The following is a 24,988-nucleotide window of genomic DNA, read 5'->3' on the forward strand; positions in this document are numbered from 1 at the left end:
TTGCAGGCATGATCAAAAAGAAAGAGGGAGGAAATCAGAAAAAGAAAAGAGAGGAGCCAGGGAGGAAGGAAACAAACGGAGAGAGAGATAAAAAGGAAGAATCAGCAATCAGCAATCTCATCAGAGCACCAAGATGCAGCCATGTCTAAGTCTTGTTTGGTCATGGATCTCTAAGCTACATGAGCTAAAAGAGCTCTTTTTAAAAGTTAAAGTAGTCTGAAGTTCACATATATTATTTGAAGCTCAAATGATACAGCATGAGATGCAAATATTAGCCCTGAAGTTACAAAGCAATATCCGAAAAGCAATAGGAAAAAAAAAAAAAAAAAACTCATTAGAAAAGTTAAAATTCACTTGCCCACACTGTTTAGGGTTTTACCAATCATTTTCAAGGGAGACTTGAAGTCAATTGCCTAGTAGAAAAATACAGAACTATAATTTATAGTAGCCATATCTTATTTACGTAATTATAGCTAGTTGCAGAGAATGCTAGATAAAGCTCTACAGTTCTTCTCATAGACCAAAGATTAGCATAAGATTATATTAAATTTCCAATTTTTTTAACCAAGAATACAAAAACATAGCAGATGTAGGCTGGAAATACAGGACAGGTACAGATGCAGCATTTCTAATCATCTTTGGTCTCAGCCCTCGTAAGACATTCAGTAGCTAGTCACATTGTCCTTATAAACTAGGATCTTCCCAAATGTAAGAAATTCAATTCTTGCTGTCCCACTGCCATCTTAGACTTCTCTTTTCAGAAAGGACTAACACCAACTATCATTTTTGTTTCAGAGAATTACAGAAGGCTCCTTTGTTCTGAAAATTCAGCATCATCTTAAAAAAAATAAAATGATACAAAGGAACTTACATACAAAATAGAAACAGACCCTCAGACATAAAAAACAAATTTATGGTTACTAAAGGGGAAAGGGCGGGTGAGAGATAAAGTAGGTGTTTGGGGCTAACATTAACACACTATGGAAATATGCTGTATGATGTAGGGAGCTCAAATCTGGTGCTCTGTGACAACGTAGAGGGGTGGGATGGGGTGGGAGGTGGAAGGGAGGTTCAAGAGGGAGGAGACATATGTATACCTATGGCTGATTCATGTTGATATGTGGCAGAAAGCAACACTATATGGGAAAGCAATTATCCTCCAATTAAAAATAAATAAATTTAAATTTTAAAAAGATAACCAACAAGAGCCTACTGTATAGCACAGGGAACTATACTCTATATTTTATAGTAACCTATAAGGGAAAAGAATCACTCCAGTACTCTTGCCTGGAAAATCCCATGGACGGAGGAGCCTGGTGGGCTGCAGTCTATGGGGTCGCTAAGAGTCGGACACAACTGAGCGACTTCACTTTCACTTTTCATTTTCATGCATCGGAAAAGGAAATGGCAACCCACTCCAGTGTTCTTGCCTGGAGAATCCCCGGGACGGGGAGCCTGGTGGGCTGCCGTCTATGGGGTCGCACAGAGTCAGACACAACTGAAGCAACTTAGCAGCAGCAGCAGCAGTGTATAATTTATAAATGTATGTGTGTGTGTGTGTGTGTGTGTGTGTGTATACATATCCCTGGAGAAATGAATGGCAACCCACTCCACTATTCTTTCCTGGAGAATTTCATGGACAGAGGAGCCTTGTAGGCTACAGTCCATGGGATCGCAAAGAGTTGGACATGACTGATTGACTAAGCACACATATATACATATGGCTTAATCACTTTGCTGTACACCAGAAACTAACATCACAGGTCAACTGTGCTTCAATAAAAAAAGAATATTCATGATAAATTTGAAAATAGAACATGAAAGATCAAGTTAAAAAAAATTCAGTGTCAAACCACAAACCTATGTCCTAATGGATGCTCTAATAGAAATTATGCTCTATGCTCTGGTAGAAATTAGAGTCATTCTCCACAGGTCCCTGATTCATGTCTCTGCTTCAGATATCCCGCATTCTGGAAAGAAAGTCCATTTACCCCCATTCATGTTTTAACTCTGATTTAATACCCTTTTAATACAGAGTTTGATCTGAAGGTAAAGATCACAAATCAGTTTCCACAAAATTAAATTCTAAAATACAGGTTCAATTCTTCTAAATCAATCTTTTGTTCTAAAGTCTCAAGTTAAGGAAGAAATTGCTTCAGATATTTTTTAAAGGCAGGAATCTGAAACAGATATACATCAAATAATAGTTTCAATTAAGTTTTTGGTTTCTAACAAAGGCAGACTGATTTGAAAACACTCCATACAAAATATGATCTTTAAAGCAATGCCTGTCAGTGTGTGTCATATATTATCACAAAATAGAGTTATATCCTTATAAATTTGATATGAAAGCAAAGGCAAGAATGATTAACTCTGCTTGCTGGGAGAAATCATAAGACATCATAAACATCTCTATCATCCCTGAAATATTGATCGAATATTTGTAACACTTTAATGTAATTTCTGTAACATGTTCATTTTACACATTATTTTTTAAGAAGCACAAAGCATTATTTTAGAATCTGACTCTCTCCTGCTAAAAACACCTAGAAATTCTGAGTACGACACAGTTAACAACATGAGAGGGGAGTGAACGTGGCATTGCCAGGTTGCCTGAGGGTATCTCTTGACACACACAAAAAACTAAATACTTGGTTTTGACAGTAACAGGGGAATAGAAGACAAAAATCGTGGCCTTTCACAGGTTGAGGTGTTAGATGGAAATTTCTGCAGGCATCCAGAACCATAGGGGGAGGAATGGCAAGACAATTGGTCCATCCCAAGCCTCCGCAGTGGGAAAAAAAATTAGGAATTTCCTGCAAAACTTGTCATCCCAAGCTAAGCAAGACCAAGATTGTGTACCTTTTGGAGGCACCAGGGAAAATTCCTACTTGCCTCTGCCAGATTCCAAGTATCACTCCAACTGCTTCCTTCACCTTAACAACCAGCTGTGAAGCATCATCTCTTCTCTTTGGCCTCCCAACTCCCTTGTAAGAGGACTCCTGTGATTCTGTCAGGGTCACCTGGATACTTGGGATTCTCTCCAGGTCACATTCCTAACTGAACTTTATCTGCAAGGTCACTTTTGCCACAAAAGGCAGCAGATTCACAGATTCTAAGAATTAGGATGTACACATCTATTCAATTAGTACAATGGCCTTGAGTTGGGTCAGAGGGTTGAATTTAGATTGGCCCAGGGGACAGTTAGTGAGGAACTTAAAGTGACAGAAGTCTGTATGAAAACTCTCTGGAAGAAATCATCTTCAATATAAGCCCCTCAATGCATAGATCGATTAAGGTTGAACATAATCAGGCAAGCATAAGCTCACAATCAAAATGTACCCACTGCAAGAGAAAACAAGACCTCATCAGTAAGGGTCAGCTGGAGTGACAAATGGCAATTATACCTCCTAAAACTTCAGATTTTGGAATTACTGGGTACCGAAAAGGGGAAAAAAATAGTATGGCTAAAATGTTCATAGAAAATAGTGAAATTTGATAAGAACAAGAATCAAGAGTCTATAATTAATGGCCAGACAGATCTGATAAAGAACTTGTGTAAATAAAATAGTAATTGAAAGTAAAAGCTCACAAGATGGGAATAACTGACAATAGTGTAGTGCTCTCTAAGTACTAAAACTTCTGGGTAAATTTTTAACATCACATGACTAATAGTATGTGAGGACTCTGAAAGTGAAAGTGTTAGTCACTCAGTGGTGTCTGACTCTTTGTGACCCAGTGGACTGTAGCCCGCCAGGCTCCCTCTGTTCATGGGATTCTCCAGGCAAGAATACTGGAGTAGGTTGTCATTTCCTTCTCCAGGGGATCTTCCTGACCCAGGGATTGAACCTGGGTCTCCCACACTGCAGGTAGATTCTTAACCATCTGAGCCATCGGGGAAGCCCAAAAATTCTAGATAAATTTTAAAAATCACATGACTATTAGCGTTAGAGCTACAGAAGAATTGAGAAGTAGAGGGGTAAACATTCAGGATAGGGGAGAACGTCAAAGAGATGAGTGACCTCATAAAGATCGTTTCACTGGGGTTATTCATGATATTGTACATAGAACATAAAATTTGCTGAGCCTGGTGACAAACCAGAAGAGCTTCCAACCATTTGGGGGTATGCAAAGAGAAAATTCATGCCTCAGACACAGCTGGCTTTCCCTCTCAAGACATTTGCCAAGTTCTCAAGACAGGGAAGGAGAATCTTTACCACAAGGGGCCCCAGAATAAAAACCATTCTATCAGTTGGAAACATCGAATGCCTACATCCAAAGAAAGGGTAACAGAGGATGAGATGGTTGGATGGCATCACCGACTCAATGGACGTGAGTTAGAGCAAGCTCTGGAAGACAGTGAAGGACAGGGAAGCCTGGTGCGCTGCAGTCCACGGGGTCACAGAGTTGGACACGACTGAGTGACTGAAAAACAACATCCAAGGAATGGAAATTAAACAGAAACTGAGCTTTACCCCTACGTCCGAGGTCAGGGGCAGCGGCCGAGAGGAGCTACCCCATGTCCGAGGTCAGGGGCAGCGGCTGGGAGGAGCTACTGCACATCCAAGGAGTGGTGGCTGCAGGGGCGCAGAAGGGCTGAGAGGAGCTACCCCACGTTCAAGGTCAGGAGGGGTGGCTGTGAGGAGATACCCATCGTTCAAGGTAAGGAGCAATGGCTGTGCTTTGCTGGAGCAGCCGTGAAGAGATACCCCTGGTCCAAGGTAAGAGAAACCCAAGTAAGACTGTAAGTGTTGCCAGAGGCATCAGAGGGCAGACACACAAACCATAATCACAGAAAACTAGTCAATCTAATCACATGGACCACAGCCTTGTCTAACTCAATGAAACTAAGCCATGCCCTGTGGGGCCACCCAAGACAGGTGGGTCATGGTGGAGAGGTCTGACAGAATGTGGTCCACTGGAGAAGGGAAGGGCAAACCACTTCAGTATTCTTGCCTTGAGGACCTCACGAACAGTATGAACAGGCAAAATGATAGGATACTGAAAGAGGAACTCCCCAGGTTGGTAGGTGCCCAATATGCTACTGGAGATCAGTGGAGAAATAACTCCAGAAAGAATGAAGGGATGGAGCCAAAGCAAAAACAATACCCAGCTGTGGATGTGACTGGTGATAGAAGCAAGGTCTGATGCTGTGAAGAGCAATATTGCATAGGAACATGGAATGTTAGGTCCATGAATCAAGGCAAATTGGAAGTAGTCAAACAGGAGATGGCAAGAGTGAATGTAGACATTCTAGAAATCAGCGAACTAAAATGGACTGGAATGGGTGAATTTAACTCAGATGTCCATTATATCTACTACTGCAGGCAGGAGTCCCTCAGAAGAAATGGAGTAGCCATCATGGTCAACAAAAAAGTCCAAAATGCAGTACTTGGATGCAATCTCAAAAATGACATAATGATCTCTGTTCATTTCCAAGGCAAACCATTCAATATCACAGTAATCCAAGACTATGTCCCAACCAGTAATGCTGAAGAAGCTGAAGTTGAATGGTTCAGATGGTGACTGCAGCCATGAAATTAAAAGACACTTACTCCTTGGAAGGAAAGTTATGACCAACCTAGATAGCATATTCAAAAGCAGAGACATTACTTTGCCAACAAAGGTTCATCTAGTCAAGGCTATGGTTTTTCCAGTGATCATGTATGGATGTGAGAGTTGGACTGTGAAGAAAGCTGAGTGCTGAAGAATTGATGCTTTTGAACTGTGGTGTTGGAGAAGACTCTGGAGAGTCCCTTGGACTGCAAGGAAATTCAACCAGTCCATTCTGAAGGAGATCAGCCCTGGGATTTCTTCAGAAGGAATGATGCTAAAGCTGAAACTCCAGTACTTTGGCCACCTCATGTGAAGAGTTGACTCATTGGAAAAGACTCTGATGCTGGGAGGAATTGGGGGCAGGAGGAGAAGGTGACGACAGGATGAGATGGCTGGATGGCATCACTGACTCGATGGACGTGAGTCTCAGTGAACTCCGGGAGTTGGTGATGAACAGGGAGGCCTGGCGTGCTGCGATTCATGGGGTCGCAAAGAGTAGGACACAACTGAGAGACTGATCTGATCTGATCTGATGAAGACCTACAAGACCTTTTAGAACTAACACCCAAAAAAGATGTCCTTTTCATTGTAGGGGACTGGAATGCAAAAGTAGGAAGAAAAGAAACACCTGGGGTAACAAGCAAATTTGGCCTTGGAATACGGAATGAAGCAGGGCAAAGGCTAATAGAGTTTTGCCAAGAGAACGCACTGGTCATACCAAACACCCTCTTCCAACAACACAAGAGAAGACACTACACATGGACATCACCAGATGGTCAACACCGAAGTCAGATTGATTATATTCTTTGCAGCCAAAGATGGAGAAACTTTATACAGTCAGCAAAAAACAAGACCGGGAGCTGACTGTGGCTCAGATCACGAACTCTTTATTGCCAAATTCAGACTTAAATTGAATAAAGTAGGGAAAACCACTAGACCATTCAGGTATGACCTAAATCAAATCCCTTATGACTATACAGTGGAAGTGAGAAATAGATTTAAGGGACTAGATCTGATAGAGTGCCTGATGAACTATGGAATAGAGGTTCGTGACATTGCACAGGAGACAAGGATCAAGACCATCCCCATGGAAAAGAAATGCAAAAAAGCAAAATGGCTGCATAGGGAGGCCTTACAAATAGCTGTGAAAAGAAGAGAAGCAAAAAGCAAAGGAGAAAAGGAAAGATATAAGCATCTGAATGCAGAGTTCCAAAGAATAGCAAGGAGAGATAAGAAAGCCTTCCTCAGTGATCAGTGCAAAGAAATAGAGGAAAACAACAGAATGGGAAAGACTAGAGATCTCTTCAAGAAAATCAGAGATACCAAGGGAACATTTCATGCAAAGATGGGCTCGATAAAGGACAGAAATGGTATGGACCTAAGAGAAGCAGAAGATACTAAGAAGAGGTAGCAAGAATACACAGAAAAACTGTACAAAAAAAAAAATCTTCATGACCAAGATAATCATGATGGTGTGATCATTCACCTGGAGCCAGACATCCTGGAATGTGAAGTCAAGTGGGCCTTAGAAACCATCACTACGAACAAAGCTAGTGGAGGTGATGGAATTCCAGTTGAGCTATTTCAAATCCTGGAAGATGATGCTGTGAAAGTGCTGCACTCAATATGCCAGCAAATTTGGAAAACTCAGCAGTGGCCACAGGACTGGAAAAGGTCAGTTTTCATTCCAATCCCAAAGAAAGGCAATGCCAAAGAATGCTCAAACTACCACACAATTACTCATCTCACACGCTAGTAAAGTAATGCTCAAAATTCTCAAGCCATGCTTCAGCAATATGTGAACCATGAAATTCCAGATGTTCAAGCTGGTTTTAGAAAAGGCAGAGGAATCAGAGATCAAATTGCCAACATCTGCTGGATCATCAAAAAGGCAAGAGAGTTCCAGAAAAACATCTATTTCTGCTTTATTGATTCTGCCAAAGCCTTTGACTGTGTGGATCACAATAAACTGTGGAAAATTCTAAAAGAGATGGAAATACCAGACCACCTGACCTGCCTCTTGAGAAACCTATATGCAGGTCAGGAAGCAACAGTTAGAACTGGACATGGAACAACAGACTGGTTCCAAATAGGAAAAGGAGTACGTCAAGGCTGTATATTGTCACTCTGCTTATTTAACTTATACACAGAGTACATCATGAGAAACGCTGGGCTGGAAGAAGCACAAACTAGGATCAAGATTGCCGGGAGAAATATCAATAACCTCAGATATGCAGATGACACCACCCTTATGGCAGAAAGTGAAGAGAAACTAAAAAGCCTCTTGATGAAAGTGAAAGAAGAGGGTGAAAAAGTTGGCTTAAAGCTCAACATTCAGAAAACAAAGATCATGGCATCTGGCCCCATCACTTCATGGGAAATAGATGGGGAAACAGTTTCAGACTTTGCTTTTTGGGGCTCCAAAATCACTGTAGATGGTGACTGCAGCCATGAATTAAAAGATGCTTACTCCTTGGAAGGAAAGTTATGACCAACCTCGATAGCATATTCAAAAGCAGAGACATTACTTTGCCAACAAAGGTCCATCTAGTCAAGGCTATGGTTTTTCCAGTGGTCATGTATGAATGTGAGTGTTGGACTGTGATGAAAGCTGAGCTCCAAAGAATTGATGCTTTTGAACTGTGGTGTTGGAGAAGACTCTTGAGAGTCCCTTGGACTGCAAGGAGATCCAACCAGTCCATTCGAAAGGAGAACAGTCCTGGGTGTTCTTTGGAAGGACTGATGCTAAAGCTGAAACTCCAGTACTTTGGCCACCTCATGCGAAGAGTTGACTCATTGGAAAAGACTCTGATGCTGGGAAGAATTGGGGGCAGGAGGAGAAGGGGACGACAGAGGATGAGATGGCTGGATGGCATCACCGACTCGATGGACATGAGTTTGGGTAAACTCCGGGAGTTTGTGATGGACAGGGAGGCCTGGTGTGCTGCAATTCATGGGGTCACAAAGAGTCAGACATGACTGAGTGACTGAACTGAAGTGAACTGAGCTTTAACCAGGTTGTACTAATGGTAAAGAACCTGCCTGCAAATGCAGGAGCCATAAGACACAGGTTTGATACCTGGGTCAGGAAATCCCCTAAAGAAGGGCATGGTATCCTACTCCAGTATTTTACCTGGAGAATCCCATGGACAAAGGAGACTGGCAGGCTGTAGACCATAGGGTCACAAAGAGTTGGACATAACTGAAGCAACTTAGCGTGCAGGCACTTTCTAAAACCCTAATCCAAGGTCAGTGCTATTCAGACCTTGATTGCATTAAAGTATTTGCTATTTTATCTGCCTCTATTTAACAGAAGAGTGAACTGTGTTTTATGGAACATAACCAAAACTTAATCTAGAGACTTCATATTTTATATACAATGTCCTATATTTAATGAAAATTTCTAGGCATGCCTAGGGGCAGAACTATAAAGGCAAGAGAAGAAAGTAGATGGAAACCCATAGTAAATAGGCTCCCCCGTCCCTGGGATTCTCCAGGCAAGAACACTGGAGTGGGTTGCCATTTCCTTCTCCAATGCATGAAAGTGAAAAGTGAAAGTGAAGTCGTTCAGTAAGTGTCTGCCTCTTCGTGACCCCATGGACTGCAGCCTACCAGGCTCCTCCGACCATGGAATTTTCCAGGCAAGAGTACTGGAGTGGGTTGTCATTGCCTTCTCTGAATATGTGACTTAGAGTGTTTTAAATAAGTGATTTACTAGAATGTTTCAAGTAGAGAAATAGAAGAAAACATGTAGAATTACAACAGACTGAAATTTATAATATAAAATGGCATGAAAATTACTACAATTGAAATTAGTAACAATAAGTTTATAGTAGATTATACATAGCAGGATATAAGGTTGCTGCTGCTGCTGCATCGCTTCAGTCGTGTCCGACTCTGTGCAACCCCATAGACGGCAGCCCACCAGGCTCCCCCGTCCCTGGGATTCTCCAGGCAAGAACACTGGAGTGGGTTGCCATTTCCTTCTCCAATGCATGCAAGTGAAAAGGGAAAGTGAGGTCGCTCAGTCGTGTCCGACTCTTAGCGACCCCATGGACTGCAGCCTACCAGGCTCCTCCACCCATGGGATTTTCCATGCAAGAGTACTGTAGTGGGGTGCCATTGCCTTCTCCGAGGATATAAGGTTAGTGAAATGTAAGATAGGTCAATAGAAAATATTTGAAATGAAAGAAAAAATATGTTATATGTATATGTGTATACACACACACACACACACACATGTATTACATATTTATTGGATCATGGTAAAGAATCTGCCTGCAATATGGAAGACTAGGGTTTGATCCCTGAGTTGGGAAGTTCCCCTGAAGACGGGAATGGCAACCCACTCTAGTATTCTTGCCTGGAGAATTCCAGGGACAGAGGAGCCTGGTGGGCTACAGAACATGGAGTCGCAAAGAATCAGACATGACTGAATGGTTAATACACTTATATATTTTTATTAGCATTCCAAAAGGAGAGGAGAATTGAGCAAAAACAGTATTTGAAGATAATTTTCTAAAACTAATTAAAAAAAAAAAACCACAGGTATAAGAAGCTATGCAAACCCCAAGCAAAATAAATATGAAAAATGACCACACCTATATACAATGAGAAGGCGATGGCACCCCACTCCAGTACTCTTGCCTGGAAAATCCCATGGACACAGGAGCCTGGTAGGCTGCAGTCCATGGGGTCACTGACGGTCGGATACGACTGAGCGACTTCACTTTCACTTTTCACTTTCATGCATTGGAGAAGGAAGTGGCAACCCACTCCAGTGTTCTGAATGCCTGGAGAATCCCAGGGACGGGGGAGCTTGGTGGGCTGCCGTCTATGGGGTTGCACAGAGTAGGACACGACTGACGCGACTTAGCAGCAGCAGCGTATACATCCTAGTTAAACTACTGAAAACCAGGGACATAATTAAGATCTTTAGAGCATCCAGATTTTTAAAAGTCACATTATTTTTATAGCAGTAGTAAAAAGACTTACACCTGCATTAAGAGAAACAGTGGGAGCCAGAAGACAATGAAATAACACCTCTAAATTTGTGAAAGAATTTACAGATTAAGAATTCTATTTTGGGTCTTCCCTAGAGGTCCAGTGTATTGAAAGACTCACCTTCCAATACAGGGAGTGCAGGTTCGATCCTTGGGTAGGGAGCTAAGATCCCACATGCCTCACAGCCAAAAAAATGAAAACATTAAACAGAAGCAATATAGTAACAGTTCAATAAAAACTTTAAAAATCATCCACATCAAAAAAGGAATTCTATACTGAGCAAAAATATCATTCACATACACATTTTCAGAAATCAAAATCTGAAATAATCTTCTTGAGAAGTTGCTATAAAACAAACACTAAAGAGAGTTGTTTAGGGAGAAGGAAAGTGATCCCAGAGGGAAACATGGGTATGTAGGAAACTATGAAAAGCAGTAGAAAGAAATATGTGATGAAACATAAATCAAAACATAATGTCTTGCGTGGTTTAAACAGGATGAAAACATAGGATTATAATGCATGAAAACAATACTTCAGAATATGGGGGAGATAATTCAAAATGTTTTTTTCATCTAAAAACTGAGTTTCAAAATACTAGTAAAACCACAAAAAAATGATAGACAAACATACAAATTCACAGGTTAACACTATTGTCTGAATAATTAATAAGTAGACAGAATGTCAGTAAGGACATCAATTCAAGCAACATCAAACAATTGACATTTATAGAACACCTAAAAACATAAGAATGTATATTCTTTTCAGGTGGGTCTGGCACATTTATCAACATTAACCATTCAATAGCCTGAATAAATTTTAAAAGATTCAAGTCACAGAAAAAATTTTTTAACCATCACAACAAAAAAAATGTGAGCCAGAGAATGGAAAGATATCTGGAAAAATTCCAGATATTTGGAAACTAAAACAGCTCTCAATAACCCATAGGTCAAAGAATAAGTCAAAAGGGAATTCAGGAGTGATGTCAGGAAGATGATGGTATAGGAGTTTCTAGCACTCAGCGCCTCCCAGAAACAGAAGTTCCAATAACTATCCACACACAAAAATACCTGAACAAGAGCTAAGGATTCCAGGTGAGGGACTGCAGTGCCTGGGTGAAACAAAATAAAAAACACATTAAAGAACATAGGAAAGATGGCCTCACATTACCTGTCACTCCTGCCCCAAAACGAGACAGCCTAGGGCAGAGAGACATCATCCCCAGGGGGATGGGGGAAGGATTCTCCAACCACCCAGGTCCAACTCGAGTCTCCTGGTGGTCATCTTCTTCCAGTGACCTCCTCTAACACAAGGGTTAGCAAGGATGTGAAGAAAAAAAGAAAACTTGCTGCACTTTTGGTGGGAATGTGAATTTTATAGCCATTAGGGCAAACAGTTAAACTCACCCATTCCAGTCCATTTTAGTTCGCTGATTCCTAGAATGTCTACATTCACTCTTGCCATCTCCCATTTGACCACTTCCAATTGCCTTGATTCATGGACCTAACATTCCAGGTTCCTATGCAATATTGCTGTTTACAGCATCAGAATTTACTTCCATCACCAGTCTCATCCACAACTGGGTATTGTTTTTGCTTTGGCTCCATTTCTTCATTCTTTCTGGAGTTACTTCTCCACTGATCTCCAGCAACATATTGGGCACCTACCAACCAGGGGAGTTCATCTTTCAGTGTCCTAATGTTTGGCTTTATCACATTGCTCATGGGGTTCTCAAGGCAAGAATACTGAAGTGGTTTGCCATTCCCCTCTCCAGTGGACCACATTTTGTCAGAACTTTCCACAATGACCCATCTGTCTTGGGTGGCCCTACACAGCATGGCTCATAGTTTCATTGAGTTAGACAAGGCTGTGGTCCACGTGATTGGTGTGATTAGCTTTTCTGTGATTGTGGTTTTCATTATGCTGACACTCTGATGGATAAGGATAAGAAGCTTCCTGATGGGAGAGACTGACTGGGGAGGAAACTGGGTCTTGTTCTGATGGGTAGGGCAATGCTCAGTAAATCTTTAATCCAATTTTCTGTTGTGGGGGGTGGGGGGGGGGGCTGTGTTCGCTCCCTGTTGTTTGACCTGAGGCCAAACTATGGTGGAGGTAATGAAGAATATGGTGACCTCCTTCAAAAGGTCCCATGCATGCACTGCTGCACTGAGTGCCCCCAACCCTACAGCAGGCCACCACTGACCCACGCCTCTGCCAGAGACTACTGGCCACTCATGGGCAAGTCTGGGTCAGTCTCTTTTGGGGTCACTGCTCCTTTCTTCTGGGTCCTAGTGAACACAAGATTTTGTTTGTGCCCTCCAAGAGTCTGTTTCCCCAGTCCTGTGTAAATTCTGGCAGCTCTATGGTGGGGATAATGACGACCTCCTCCAAGAAGGCTTATGCCATACCCAGGTCTGCAGCACCCAGAGCCTGGGTGCAGGCCTACAGCAGGCCACTGCTGATCCCTAAATTAACAGGAGATACTCAAATACAAATTATATATACTAATGTGGGCAAGAATCCCTTAGAAGAAATGGAGTAGCCCTCACAGTCAACAAAATATTTGAAATGCAGTACTTGGGTGCAATCTCAAAAATGACAGAATGACCTCTGTTCGTTTCCAAGGCAAACCCTGCAACATCACAGTAATCCAAGCCTATGCCCCGGCCAGTAATGCTGAAGAAGCTGAAGTTGAATGGTTCTATGAAGACCTACAAGACCTTCTAGAACTAACACCCCAAAAAGATGTCCTTTTCATTATAGGGGACTGGAATGCAAAAGTAGGAAGTCAAGAGATACCTGGAATAACAGATAAATTTGGCCTCGGAGTACAAAACAAAGCAGGGCAAAGGCTAACAGAATTTTGCCAAGAGGATGCACTGGTCATAGCAAACACCCTCTTCCAACCACACAAGAGAAGACTCTACACATGCCAAAATCAAAATGATTATTTTCTTTTCAGCCAAAGATGGAGAAGCTCTAAACAGTCAGCAAAAACAAGACTGGGAGCTGACTGGCTCAGATCATGAACACCTTACTGCCAAATCAGACTTAAATTGAAGAAAGCAGGGAAAACCACTAGACCATTCAAGTATGAGCTAAATCAAATCCCTTATGATTATACAGTGAAAGTGACAAATAGATTCAAGGGATTAGATCTGATAGACAGAGTGCCTGAAGAACTATGGACAGAGGTTCATGACATTGTACAGGAGGCAGTGATCAACACCATACTCAAGAAAAAGAAATGCAAAGGCAAAATGTTTGTGTAAGGAGGCCTTACAAATAGCTGAGAAAAGAAGAGAAGCGAAAGGCAAAGGAAAGACATACCCATTTGAATGCAGAGTTTCAAAGAATAGCAAGGAGAGATAAGACAGCCTTCTTCGGCATTCAGTGCAAAGAAATAGAAAAAACAATAGAATGAGAAAGACTAGAGATCTCTTCAAGAAAATGAGAGATATCAAGGGGACATTTCATGCAATGATGGGCACAATTAAGGACAGAAACGGTATAGACCTAACAGAAGCAGAAGATATTAAGAAGAGGTGGCAAGAATACCCAAAACTATACAAAATAGACCTTCATGACCCAGATAATCATGATGGTGTGATCACTCACTTAGAGCCAGACATCCTGGAATATGAAGTCAAGTGGGTCTTAGAAAGCATCACTACGAACAAAGCTAGTGGAAGTGATGGAATTCCAGCTGAGCTATTTCAAATCTTGAAAGATGATGCTATGAAAGTGCTGCACTTAATATGCCAGCAAATTTGGAAAACTCAGCAGTGGCCACAGGACTGGAAAAGGTCAGTTTTCATTCCAATCCCAAAGAAAGGCAATGCCAAAGAATGCTCAAACTACCCCACAATTGCTCTCATCTCACATGCTAACAAAGTAATGCTCAAAATTCTCCAAGCTAGACTTCAACGGTATATTAACCAAGAACATCCAGATGTTCAAGCTGGTTTTAGAAAAGGCAGAGGAACCAGAGATCAAATTGCCAACATCTGCTGGATCATAAAAAAAGCAAGAGAGTTCCAGAAAAACATTTACTTCTGCATTATTGACTATGCCAAAGCCTTTGACTGTGTGGATCACAACAAACTATGGAAAATTCTTAAAAAGTTGGGAATACTAGACCACCTGACCTGTCTCCTGAGAAATCTGTATGCAAGTCAAGAAGCAACAGTTGGACATGGAACAACAGACTGGTTCCAAATTGGGCAAGGAGTACGTCAAGGCTGTATATTGCCACCCTGCTTGTTTAACTTATATGCAGAGTACACCATGCAAAATGTGAGGCTGGATGATGCACATTCTGGAATCAAGATTTCTTGGAGAAATATCAATAACCTCAAGTATGCAGATGACACAACCTTTATGGCACAAAGCAAAGAAGAACTAAAGAGCCTCTTGATGAAAGTGAAAGAGGAGAGTGAAAAAGTTGGCTTAAAACTCAACATTTAGAAAACTAAGATTATGGCATCTGGTATCATCACTGCATGGCAAATAGATGGGAAACAATGGAAACAGTGAGAGGCTTTTATTTTGTGGGGCTCCAAAATCACTGCAGATGGTGATTGCAGCCATAAAATTAAAAGATGCTTACTCCTTGGAAGCAAAGCTATGACCAACCTAGACAGCATATTAAAAAGCTGAGGCATTACTTTGCCAACAAAAGTCTGTCTAGTCAAAGCTATGGTTTTTTACCAGTAGTCATGTATGGATGTGAAAGTTGGACTATAAAGAAAGCTGAGCACTGAAGAATTGATGCTTTTGAACTGTGGTGTTGGAGAAGACTCCTTGGACAGCAAGGAGATCCAACCAGTCCATCCTAAAGGAAATCAGTCCTGAATATTCATTGCAAGGACTGATGCTGAAGCTGAAACTCCAACACTTTGGCCACCTGATGTGAAGAACTGACTCATTGGAAAAGACCCTGATGCTGGGAAAGATTGAAGGCAGGAGGAAAAGGGGATGACAGGATGAAATGGTTGGATGGCATCACTGACTCAATGGACATGCGTTTGAGTAAGCTCTGGGAGTTGGTGATGGACAGGGAAACCTGGATGGTTGAGGCCATGGGGTCTCAAAGACTGATCGACTGAACTCACTGATGGCAAACAGTAAGGAGGTTCCTGGAAAGGTTAAAGATAAAATGACCATTGATCCCAAAGTTTCATCTGGGTGTGTCTCTGAAGGAAATGAAATCACTGTCTCAAAGAGATGTCTATACTCCTATGTTCACAGCAGCATTTTCATAATAAACAACACATGGAAACAACTGAAGCATCCGTTAGCCATTAAACTGATAAAGAAATGTGTTATGGGAGGAGTGGCCAAGATGGCCAAGTAGGAAGAAACTTAGCGTACCTCCTCCCGTGGGCACACCAAAATGACTACTATTATGTTGGTGCAAAAGTAATTGCGGTTTTGCATTGTTGAAATTCACGACTTGATAATGGAGTACATCCTTAAATAGAGAAGGGGACGACAGAGGGTGAGATGGCTGGATGGCATCACCGACTCGATGGACATGAGTCTGAGTGAACTCCAGGAGCTGGTGATGGACAGGGAGGCCTGGCGTGCTGCGATTCATGGGGTCGCAAAGAGTTGGGCACGACTGAGCGACTGAACTGACAGACTGACTGATATTATACACAATTTTAATGCACATTTCTCCCTTTATGTTTTTTTGCTAATAACTTATTACTTGCTGTTTATTTTATCCATATTTTAGACAATGGAAATGATGTTAGACAAAAAGCAAATTTGAGCAATTTTTTTATTCAAGTTCAAAATGGGTCATAAAGCGGCAGAGACAACTCGAAACATCAACAACACATTTGGCTCAAGAACTGCTAAGAATGTCCAGGGCAGTGGTGGTTCAAGTAGTTTTGCAAAGGAGATGAGTGCCTTGAAGATGAGGAGTGCAGTGGCCACCAATCAGAAGTTGACAGTGACAACTTGAGAGCAACCATGGAAGCTGATTCTCTTACAACTACGTGAGAAGTTGCCGAAGAACTCAATGTGGACCATTCTACAGTCATTTGACATTTGAAGCAAACTGGAAAAGTGATAAAGCTTGATAAGCAGGTACCTCATGAGCTGACGGAAAGTTAAAAAAAATCATTGGCTTGAAGCGTCACCTTTTCTAATTCTATGCAACAACAATGAAACATTTCTTGATTTGATTGTGACCTGTGAGGAGAAGAGGACTTTATATGACAACCAGTGATGACCAGCTCAGTGGCTGGACCAAGAAGAAGCTCCAAAACACTTACCACTCAAACTTGCACCAAAAAACGTTCATGGTCACTATTCGGTGGTCTGCTGCAGGTCAGATCCACTACAGCTTTCTGAATCCCAGGAAGCCATTACATCCAAGAAGTATGCTCAGCAAATCAATGAGATGCACCAAAAACTTCAGCTGGCATTGGTCAACAGAAAAGGCTCAATTCTCCATGACAACACCCAACAGCATATTGCACAACCAATGCTTCAAAAGTTGAACAAATTGGGCTACAATGTTTTGCCTCATCTGCATATTCACCTCATCTCTTGCCAACCAAACTACTACTTCTTCAAGCATCTCGACAACTTTTTGCAGGGAAAACACTTCTACAACCAGCAGTGGGCAGAAAATGCTTTCCAAGAATTCATCGAATCCAAAAGCATGGGTTTTTATGCTACAGGAATAAACAAACTTATTTCTCATTGTGAAAATTATGTTGATTGTAATGGTTTTATTTTGATTAATGGAGATGTGTTTGAGCCTAGTCTTAATGATTTAAAATTCATGGTTCAAAACGGCAATTACTTTTGCACCAACCTAATGGTGCAACTTATGACAAGAATAATGTGAAGACTAGCAGAAAAGATCTTCTACAACTGTCTACAACTAAAGATACAAAGAAAGAACTACAATGAGATGAGTAAGAGAGGTAGAGATAGAGTATAATCAAGATGCATGTTCCCAGGTAGGTGACTCACAAATAGGAGGGTATTTACAATTGCAGAGGTTCTCCCCAAGGAGCAAAGGGTCTGAGCCTCACAAAGGGTTGAGCCCAGAGGTCCTGCAACAGGAAGATGAGTCCCCAGAACATTTGGTTTTGAAGGTCAGTGGAGCTTACTTTTGGGAGAGCCAAAGAGTCATAGGAAATAGAGACTACATTCTTAAGAGGGCTCACACAACATCTCACATGCTCCAGGACCCAGGGCAGAAGCAGCAAGTTGAAAGAAGCCTGGGTCAAACCCATCTGCCAATCTTAACCTCCCAGAGAAGGACACAATCAGAGCTCACTCTGGGCATACAGCAGCTATCTGGGAGATCTGATTCTACCACAAGTATGCTGTTTCTGGCAAGGGCCACTGTCAGAATATTCAACCAGATGATCCACACTCTAGTCTCACTTGCCAGTGGGCCAGTATTTAGACACCCGAGACCCTATATAGCCAGCCATGTCAGAAACTGGCTCTGCCCACCACCAAGCTGACATTAGATCTACTGACCTACTACCAGACAACGGACCTACTACCATTCACCCCAGAACCTTGCTCTACCTGCCACTGGGTCAGCACTAGGCCCAGGAAACCCCAGGACTCAGCATCCAGCCACCTTGTGACCCGGTTCCACCCATTAGCGGACTTCAAGCTCTGCACAAGTAAAGGCCTGGCAACCAACCAGACCAGGGGCCAACCACATCTACCAGACTGCCAGAACAGTCAAGTCAGCCCACTACAACAGAAGGGCCCACAGATGGCCAACAGGTACATGTAAAGATGCTCAGTATCACTAATCATGGAAATGCAAATCAAAACCACAGTAAGATTATCACCTCACATCTGTCAGAATGGCTATTATCAAAAAGACAACAAATATCAGGTGCTGGCAAGGACATAGAGAAAAGAGAAATCTAGTCCACTATTGATGGAAATGTAAATTGGTGCAGCCACTGTGAAAAGCAGTACAGAGACGCCTCAAAAAATTAAAAATAGAACGACCATATTATCCAGCAATTCCATTCCTGGGTACTTATCAGAAAAAAATGAAAACACTAATTAGAAAAGATATTCATATGTGCACTCCTACATTCATTGCTGTGTTATTTACAGTAGCCAAGATATGAAAGCAACTTAAGTATCCACCAATAGATGAACAGATAAATAAGATGTGGCATATATATATAAACACATATATATTTATGTATGTGTGTGTATATGTGTGTGTGTGTGTGTGTGTATAATAGAGTATTACTCCACCATAAGAAAGACTAAAATCTTGGTATTTGTAACATGGTTAGACCTAGATGGTATCATGCTAAGTGAAATAAGTCATAAAGAGAAAGACAAATACTCTGATTTCACATATGTGTAGAATCTAAAAAAACAAATGAACAAACATAACAACAGAAACAGTTATAGATACAGAGAACAAACAAGTGATTGCCAGAGATGAGGAAGAAATAGATGATGGAGATAAGAGGTACAAACTTCAATACCAAAATAAATAAGCCACAAGTATGAAATGTACAGGGTGGACAGTATAGTCAATAATTATGTAATATCTTTGCATGTTGATAGATTGCAACTAGACTTATCATGGTGATTACTTTGAAGGAACAAATAGAAATATCGGATCACTGAGTTGTGTAACAGAAACTAACATAGGTCAATTATATTCCAAAATCAAACAAACTCATAGAAAAAGATTTGTGGTTAGTAGAGATAGGGAATGTGGGGTGGGCGAATTGTCTGAGCACAGTCAAAGGAACAAACTTTCAGTTATAAAATAGATAAGTACTACATATGTAATGTACATGATAAACACTGTTGTATATATGAAAGTTGTTGTATATATGAAAGTTGATAAAAGTAAATCCTAGGAGTTCTCAACACAAGGAAAAACTTTCTGTATTCCTATGATTTTTTATCTATATGAGATTGATGTGCACTAAACTGACCTGCCTCTTGAGAAACCTATATGCAGGTCAAAAAGCAACAGTTAGAACTGGACATGGAACAACAGACTGGTTCCAAATAGGAAAAGGAGTGCGTCAAGGCTGTATATTGTCACCCTGCTTATTTAACTTATATGCAGATTACATCATGAGAAACACTGGGCTGGAAGAAGCACAAGCTGGAATCAAGATTGCCAGGAGAAATATCAATAACCTCAGATATGCAGATGACACCACCCTTATGGCAGAACGTGAAGAGGAGCCAAAAAGCCTCTTGATGAAAGTGAAAGAGGAGAGTGAAAAAGTTGGCTTAAAGCTCAACATTCAGAAAACAAAGATCATGGCATCTGACCCCATCACTTCATGGGAAATAGATGGGGAAACAGTAGAAACAGTGTCAGACTTTATTTTGGGGGGCTCCAAAATCACTGCAGATGGTGATTGCAGCCATGAAATTAAAAGACGCTTACTCCTTGGAAGGAAAGTTATGACCAACCTCGATAGCATATTAAAAAGCAGAGATATTACTTTGCCAACAAAGGTCCATCTAGTCAAGTCTATGGTTTTTTCAGTGGTAATGTATGGATGTGAGAGTTGGACTGTGAAGAAAGCTGAGCACCAAAGAACTGATGCTTTTGAACTATGGTGTTGGAGAAGACTCTTGAGAGTCCCTTGGTCTGCAAGGAGATCCAACCAGTCCATTCTAGAGGAGATCAGCCCTGGGTGTTCTTTGGAAGGAATGATGCTAAAGCTGAAACTCCAGTACTTTGGCCACCTCATGCGAAGAGTTGACTCATTGGAAAAGACCCTGATGCTGGGAGGGATAGGGGGCAGGAGGAGAAGGGGACGACAGAGGATGAGATAGCTGGATGGCATCACCGACTCGATGCAGATGAGTTTGGGTGAACTCCCGGAGTTGGTGATGGACAGGGAGGCCTGGCATGCTGTGATTCATGGGGTCACAAAGAGTCAGACACAACTGAGTGACTGAACTGAACTGAAACTTACTTATGATATTTTATGATGTATATAAGTCATAATGCTGTACAGCTTGTGTATGGTGTGTGTTTGTGTGCTAGTTGCTCAGTCATGTCCAGATCTTGGCAACCCCAAGGACTATAGCCTACCAGGCTCCTCTGTCCATGGGATTCTCCAAACAAGACTACTGGATTGGGGAGCCATTCCCTTCTTCAGGGAATTTTTCCAATCCAGGGATCAAACTCAGGTCTCCTGCATTGCAGGAGGATTCTTCACCATTAGAGCCACCAGGGAAACCTGTTGTACACCTTAAAGCTATATAATTATGTATGTCAATTATATCTCAATAAAACTGAAAAAATTTTTAAATGTGTTATACATACACAATGAAATATTATTTGGTCATAATAAAGAAGGAAACCCTGCCTTTTGTGACAGCATAGATGAAACTTGAGGACATTATGCTAAGTAAAATAAGGTATACAGAGAAAGACGAATATTGTATGTGAAATTTTAAAAAACTAAATTCACAGAAACAGAGTGAAATAGTGGTTTCCAGGGGCTGGGAGGTAGGAGAAAAGGAGGGATGTTGGTAAACAGTACAAACTTCCAGTTATAAGGTTGATAAGTTCTAGGAATCTAATGTGGTAAATATCATTTATAGTACTATATTGTATACTTGAAAACTGCTGACAGCATAGATCTTAATGGTCTCTATACAAACGCAGCATAACTACGGGTATGGAGATACTCACAGACCTTATGGTAATAATTTCACAATAGACGTGTGTTTCAAATAATGATGCATGCATGTGTGCTCAGTTGATCAGTCATGTAGGACTCCTTGCAACCCCTCTTTGCAGCCCTCCAGGCTCCTTTGTCCATGGAATCATCCAGGCAAGAATATCGGAATGGGTTGCCATTTCCTTCTCCGGGGGATCTTCCTGGAGATCCCAGGGATTGAACCCACATCTCCTGCATTGGCAGGAAGATTCTTTACCAGTGAGCCACCTAGGAAGCTTTCAAATCATGATGCTATACACTTTAAACTTACACAATATTATATGTCAATTATATCTCAAAGCTTAGGGGAAAAGGAATTCAGGAATTATTTTAAACTGAATAAAAATCATAATACAACATAATATCTGTGAGATGCAGCTAAAGCAATGCATTGAAGAAAATGTATAACACTAAATATGTATCAAAAGAAAAATCTCAAAACAATAAAATCTCAAATTCACCTTTACAAATAAGAAGAGAGTAAATTTAGTCAGAAAAAAACAAGAAAATGAAAATAAAAACAGAAATTAGTAAAATAGAAAACATAAAAATGGTCATGAAAAGTCAATAAAGCCAAATGTTAGTTCACAGAGAAGATCAATAAAATTGATAAAGCTTTAGGCAAGGAAGAAAAAATACATAAAACCACCGGCCTTGAGCGAGGTAATATTACTAGTGATAATAAAGGGTTAAAAAGAGAATATTATAAACTTAAGCCAGTAAGTTCGGAGAAGGCAATGGCACCCCACTCCAGTACTCTTGCCTGGAAACTCCCATGGACAGAGGAGCCTGGTAGGCTGCAGTCCATGGTGTTGCGAAGAGTCAGACACGACTGAACGACTTAACTTTCACTTTTCACTTTCATGCATTGGAGAAGGCAATGGCAACCCACTCCAGTGTTCTTGCCTGGAGAATCCCAAGGACGGAGGAGCCTGGTAGGCTGCTGTCTACGGGGTGGCACAGAGTTGGACACAACTGAAGCAACTTAGCAGCAGCAGCAGCAAGCCAGTAAGTTAGACAATTTATATCAAATGAATACACTTCTTGAAAAACACAAGTAAAATCACAACTATTTGTAAATAAAGCTTATTCTGGTACAGATGTCTGCACAGGGGTGTTATCTTCAATGCCACTCCTAATCTAGGGAGTGAAGGATGGGATCAAGATAAATTACAAATACCACAAAGCAGTCTTCTTAACAAGATTTATTAGGTTTTCTTCATTAAGTGTTCCTTTGATTGCTAAAAGCTTTTGGTTAATTTCCAGAGTTCCACAAATTTTCATTCTGCCCATTTTGTCAGTTTCTCTCACTGCTTTAATGGAAGAATGTACTTTAGGGTCCCTTATTCTGCCATTTTCACTAATACCACCCTCTTCACATAATTATATGATTACAGAATAATCTTACCAAAACCAAGTAAGGACAACACAAGTAAAACAAACTGTAGACCAATCAATCTCATTGACATGAACATAAACCACCTAAATGAAATACTAATTTGTAAAAGATAGCAATAAATACACACACTATAATAAATTTGCATTTATAGCAGTTATAAATACAGAAGTGGTTTAAATACATAAAGTTTAGTAATATAAACTGCCACTAAGAAAAATTATATCATCAATATAATAGATGTTTGAAAAGAATTCTATACAAGTCAATACCATAATTAGCAGCTCTTAATAAACTATGTATAGAAGGAAAATTGTTTTCCATAAAGAAGTATGAACCAAAAACTTACATCAACTACCTCAATTAATGGGTAACTGCGTAGAGCCACTTGCCTTAAAAATCAAGAACAAGCTATGTGGGATAGGATGAGAAAAATAAGAGGATGTATAAGGACTGAAAATGAAAATAAACCTTCATTTTCCCCAGAACCCCCAAGAGAATATAGACTTTATTTTATTTTATTTTTTTGCTGCAGTACAGATCATGATTTACAATATTGTATTAGGTTTAGGTGTACAGCACAGTGATTGAACATTTTTTAAGAGATTATACTCCATTGAAAGTTATCAAAAGGTAATGACTGTAATTCTCTGTGCAAAACAATATATCCTTGTTGCTTGTCCATTTTATACTTAGAAGTTTGTGTCTGTTAAGCCCATACCCCTCAGTTGCCCCTTCCCCCTTCCCTCTCCTCTTTCTTAACCACAGGTTTGTTTTCTATATCTATGAGTCTATTTCTATTTTACATATACATTCATTTGTATTATTCTTTAGACTCCAATGTAAAAGTGGTATTATACAGTATTTGTCTCCAAATAGACATTTTAGACTTATTAGAAATTGAGTTCAGCAAAGATTGTGAATACAAAATCAACTTAGATCATCTGCATTTCTGTTTCCTCAAATAGAAAAAAAAATTTAATAAACAATTTATAGATAATTTGATATGTCTGACCTTCAAGGAAAATATAAAACTATTTTAATTATATATGAGGACCATTACTATATCTAGGTACAACAGGACAAGATATTATGAAGATGACGATTCTGTCCAAATAATTCTATAAATTTCATTCCATTACAAAGAAATTTCCAACAGGGTGTTTTGAGTTCTTAAACTGACTCCAACATTTTATGAAAAAATAAAAGACAATGAACACACAATAGTTTTTAAGAACAATGTGGGGAGAATTTTTTAAAACTATAGCAATCAATAAAAATTTCACTGTGACAGAATCAGAAGCTTTGAAATAGAATCATGCTTACATGAAAAATTTATACCAAATCTAGCATTTCAGATTAATGGTAAGAAAAAAATAATCAATGCAAGCTCTAACAGAATTTAGTTAGGCTGTAACGCAAGGAACTCCAGACATAATTGTGCAAAGCAAACTCACACTTACAAAAACAAACATAGGAGGAAACTTTTGTCCTTCAGGTAGTGAAGGATTTCTAAGTCAAGATTTTAAAAATCTATAAGGGGAAAGTAAAATCCATGTGGCAGGTCCTATTTTCCAAAGATGATCACAATGATATTCTCAATTCCATATGCTCTTTTTACAATGTGATCTTGACACTCCTGCCATTAAGGGATGAGGTCTGTGTCTCCTCTGTATGAAAATGGGTGGGCTTTTGTGACTATTTTGACAAAAGAATACACAAAATTAACAAAATCCCAGGGCCAGGGCACTAAAGATACCACAGCTTCCTCCTTGCTTACTGAAACATATACCCTGGAGCCTAGAACTGCCAACCAAGCAGCCCAGCTACCTTATGCTGTTATGCCATGAAGAAACCCACACAAGATGCTAATGATACATCATATAAGGAATTTCTGGGACTACCTGATAAAAGTAATGCCCAATCAGCTTCTCACCGTTCCTGTTCCAGTCACCATCCCTTTGCAACCACACAAAAGATCTCTAGTCAGAGCACTCAACTGAGCCCTTTCCAAATTACAACCCAGAAGAACCATGGGATGTAATAACAGTGTTTTAAGCCACAAAGTTATCGAGTGCTCTTTATCTGGGGCTTCCCTAGAAGCTCAGTTGGTAAAGAATCTGCCTGCAATGCAGGATACCCAGGTTCAATCCCTGGATTGGGAAGATCCCCTGGAGAAGGAAATGGCAACCCACTCCAGTACTCTTGCCTGGAGAATTCCATGGACAGAGGAGCCTCATGGGCTACAGTCCATGGGATCGCAAAGAATTGGATAAAACTGTGAGAATAACTTTTAACTTTATATAGCACTAGA

General features: G+C 40.5%; 2 long non-coding RNA genes across 3 annotated transcripts in view; both read right to left on the minus strand.

Moving 5' to 3' along the window:
• LOC123331334 overlaps nt 1-24,988 on the minus strand; it is a 477,797-nt gene that overhangs the window by 391,839 nt on the left and 60,970 nt on the right. The window lies entirely within an intron of this gene.
• On the minus strand, nt 16,335-21,395 carry LOC123331335. The gene is made up of 2 exons (XR_006547903.1): nt 21,255-21,395; nt 16,335-16,624 (listed from the first exon to the last, which is right to left on the minus strand). It is a non-coding gene; the product is annotated as an uncharacterized LOC123331335 (long non-coding RNA).

The sequence above is a fragment of the Bubalus bubalis genome, chromosome 23, assembly GCF_019923935.1.
Source record: "Bubalus bubalis isolate 160015118507 breed Murrah chromosome 23, NDDB_SH_1, whole genome shotgun sequence".
Lineage (NCBI taxonomy): Eukaryota > Metazoa > Chordata > Mammalia > Artiodactyla > Bovidae > Bubalus > Bubalus bubalis.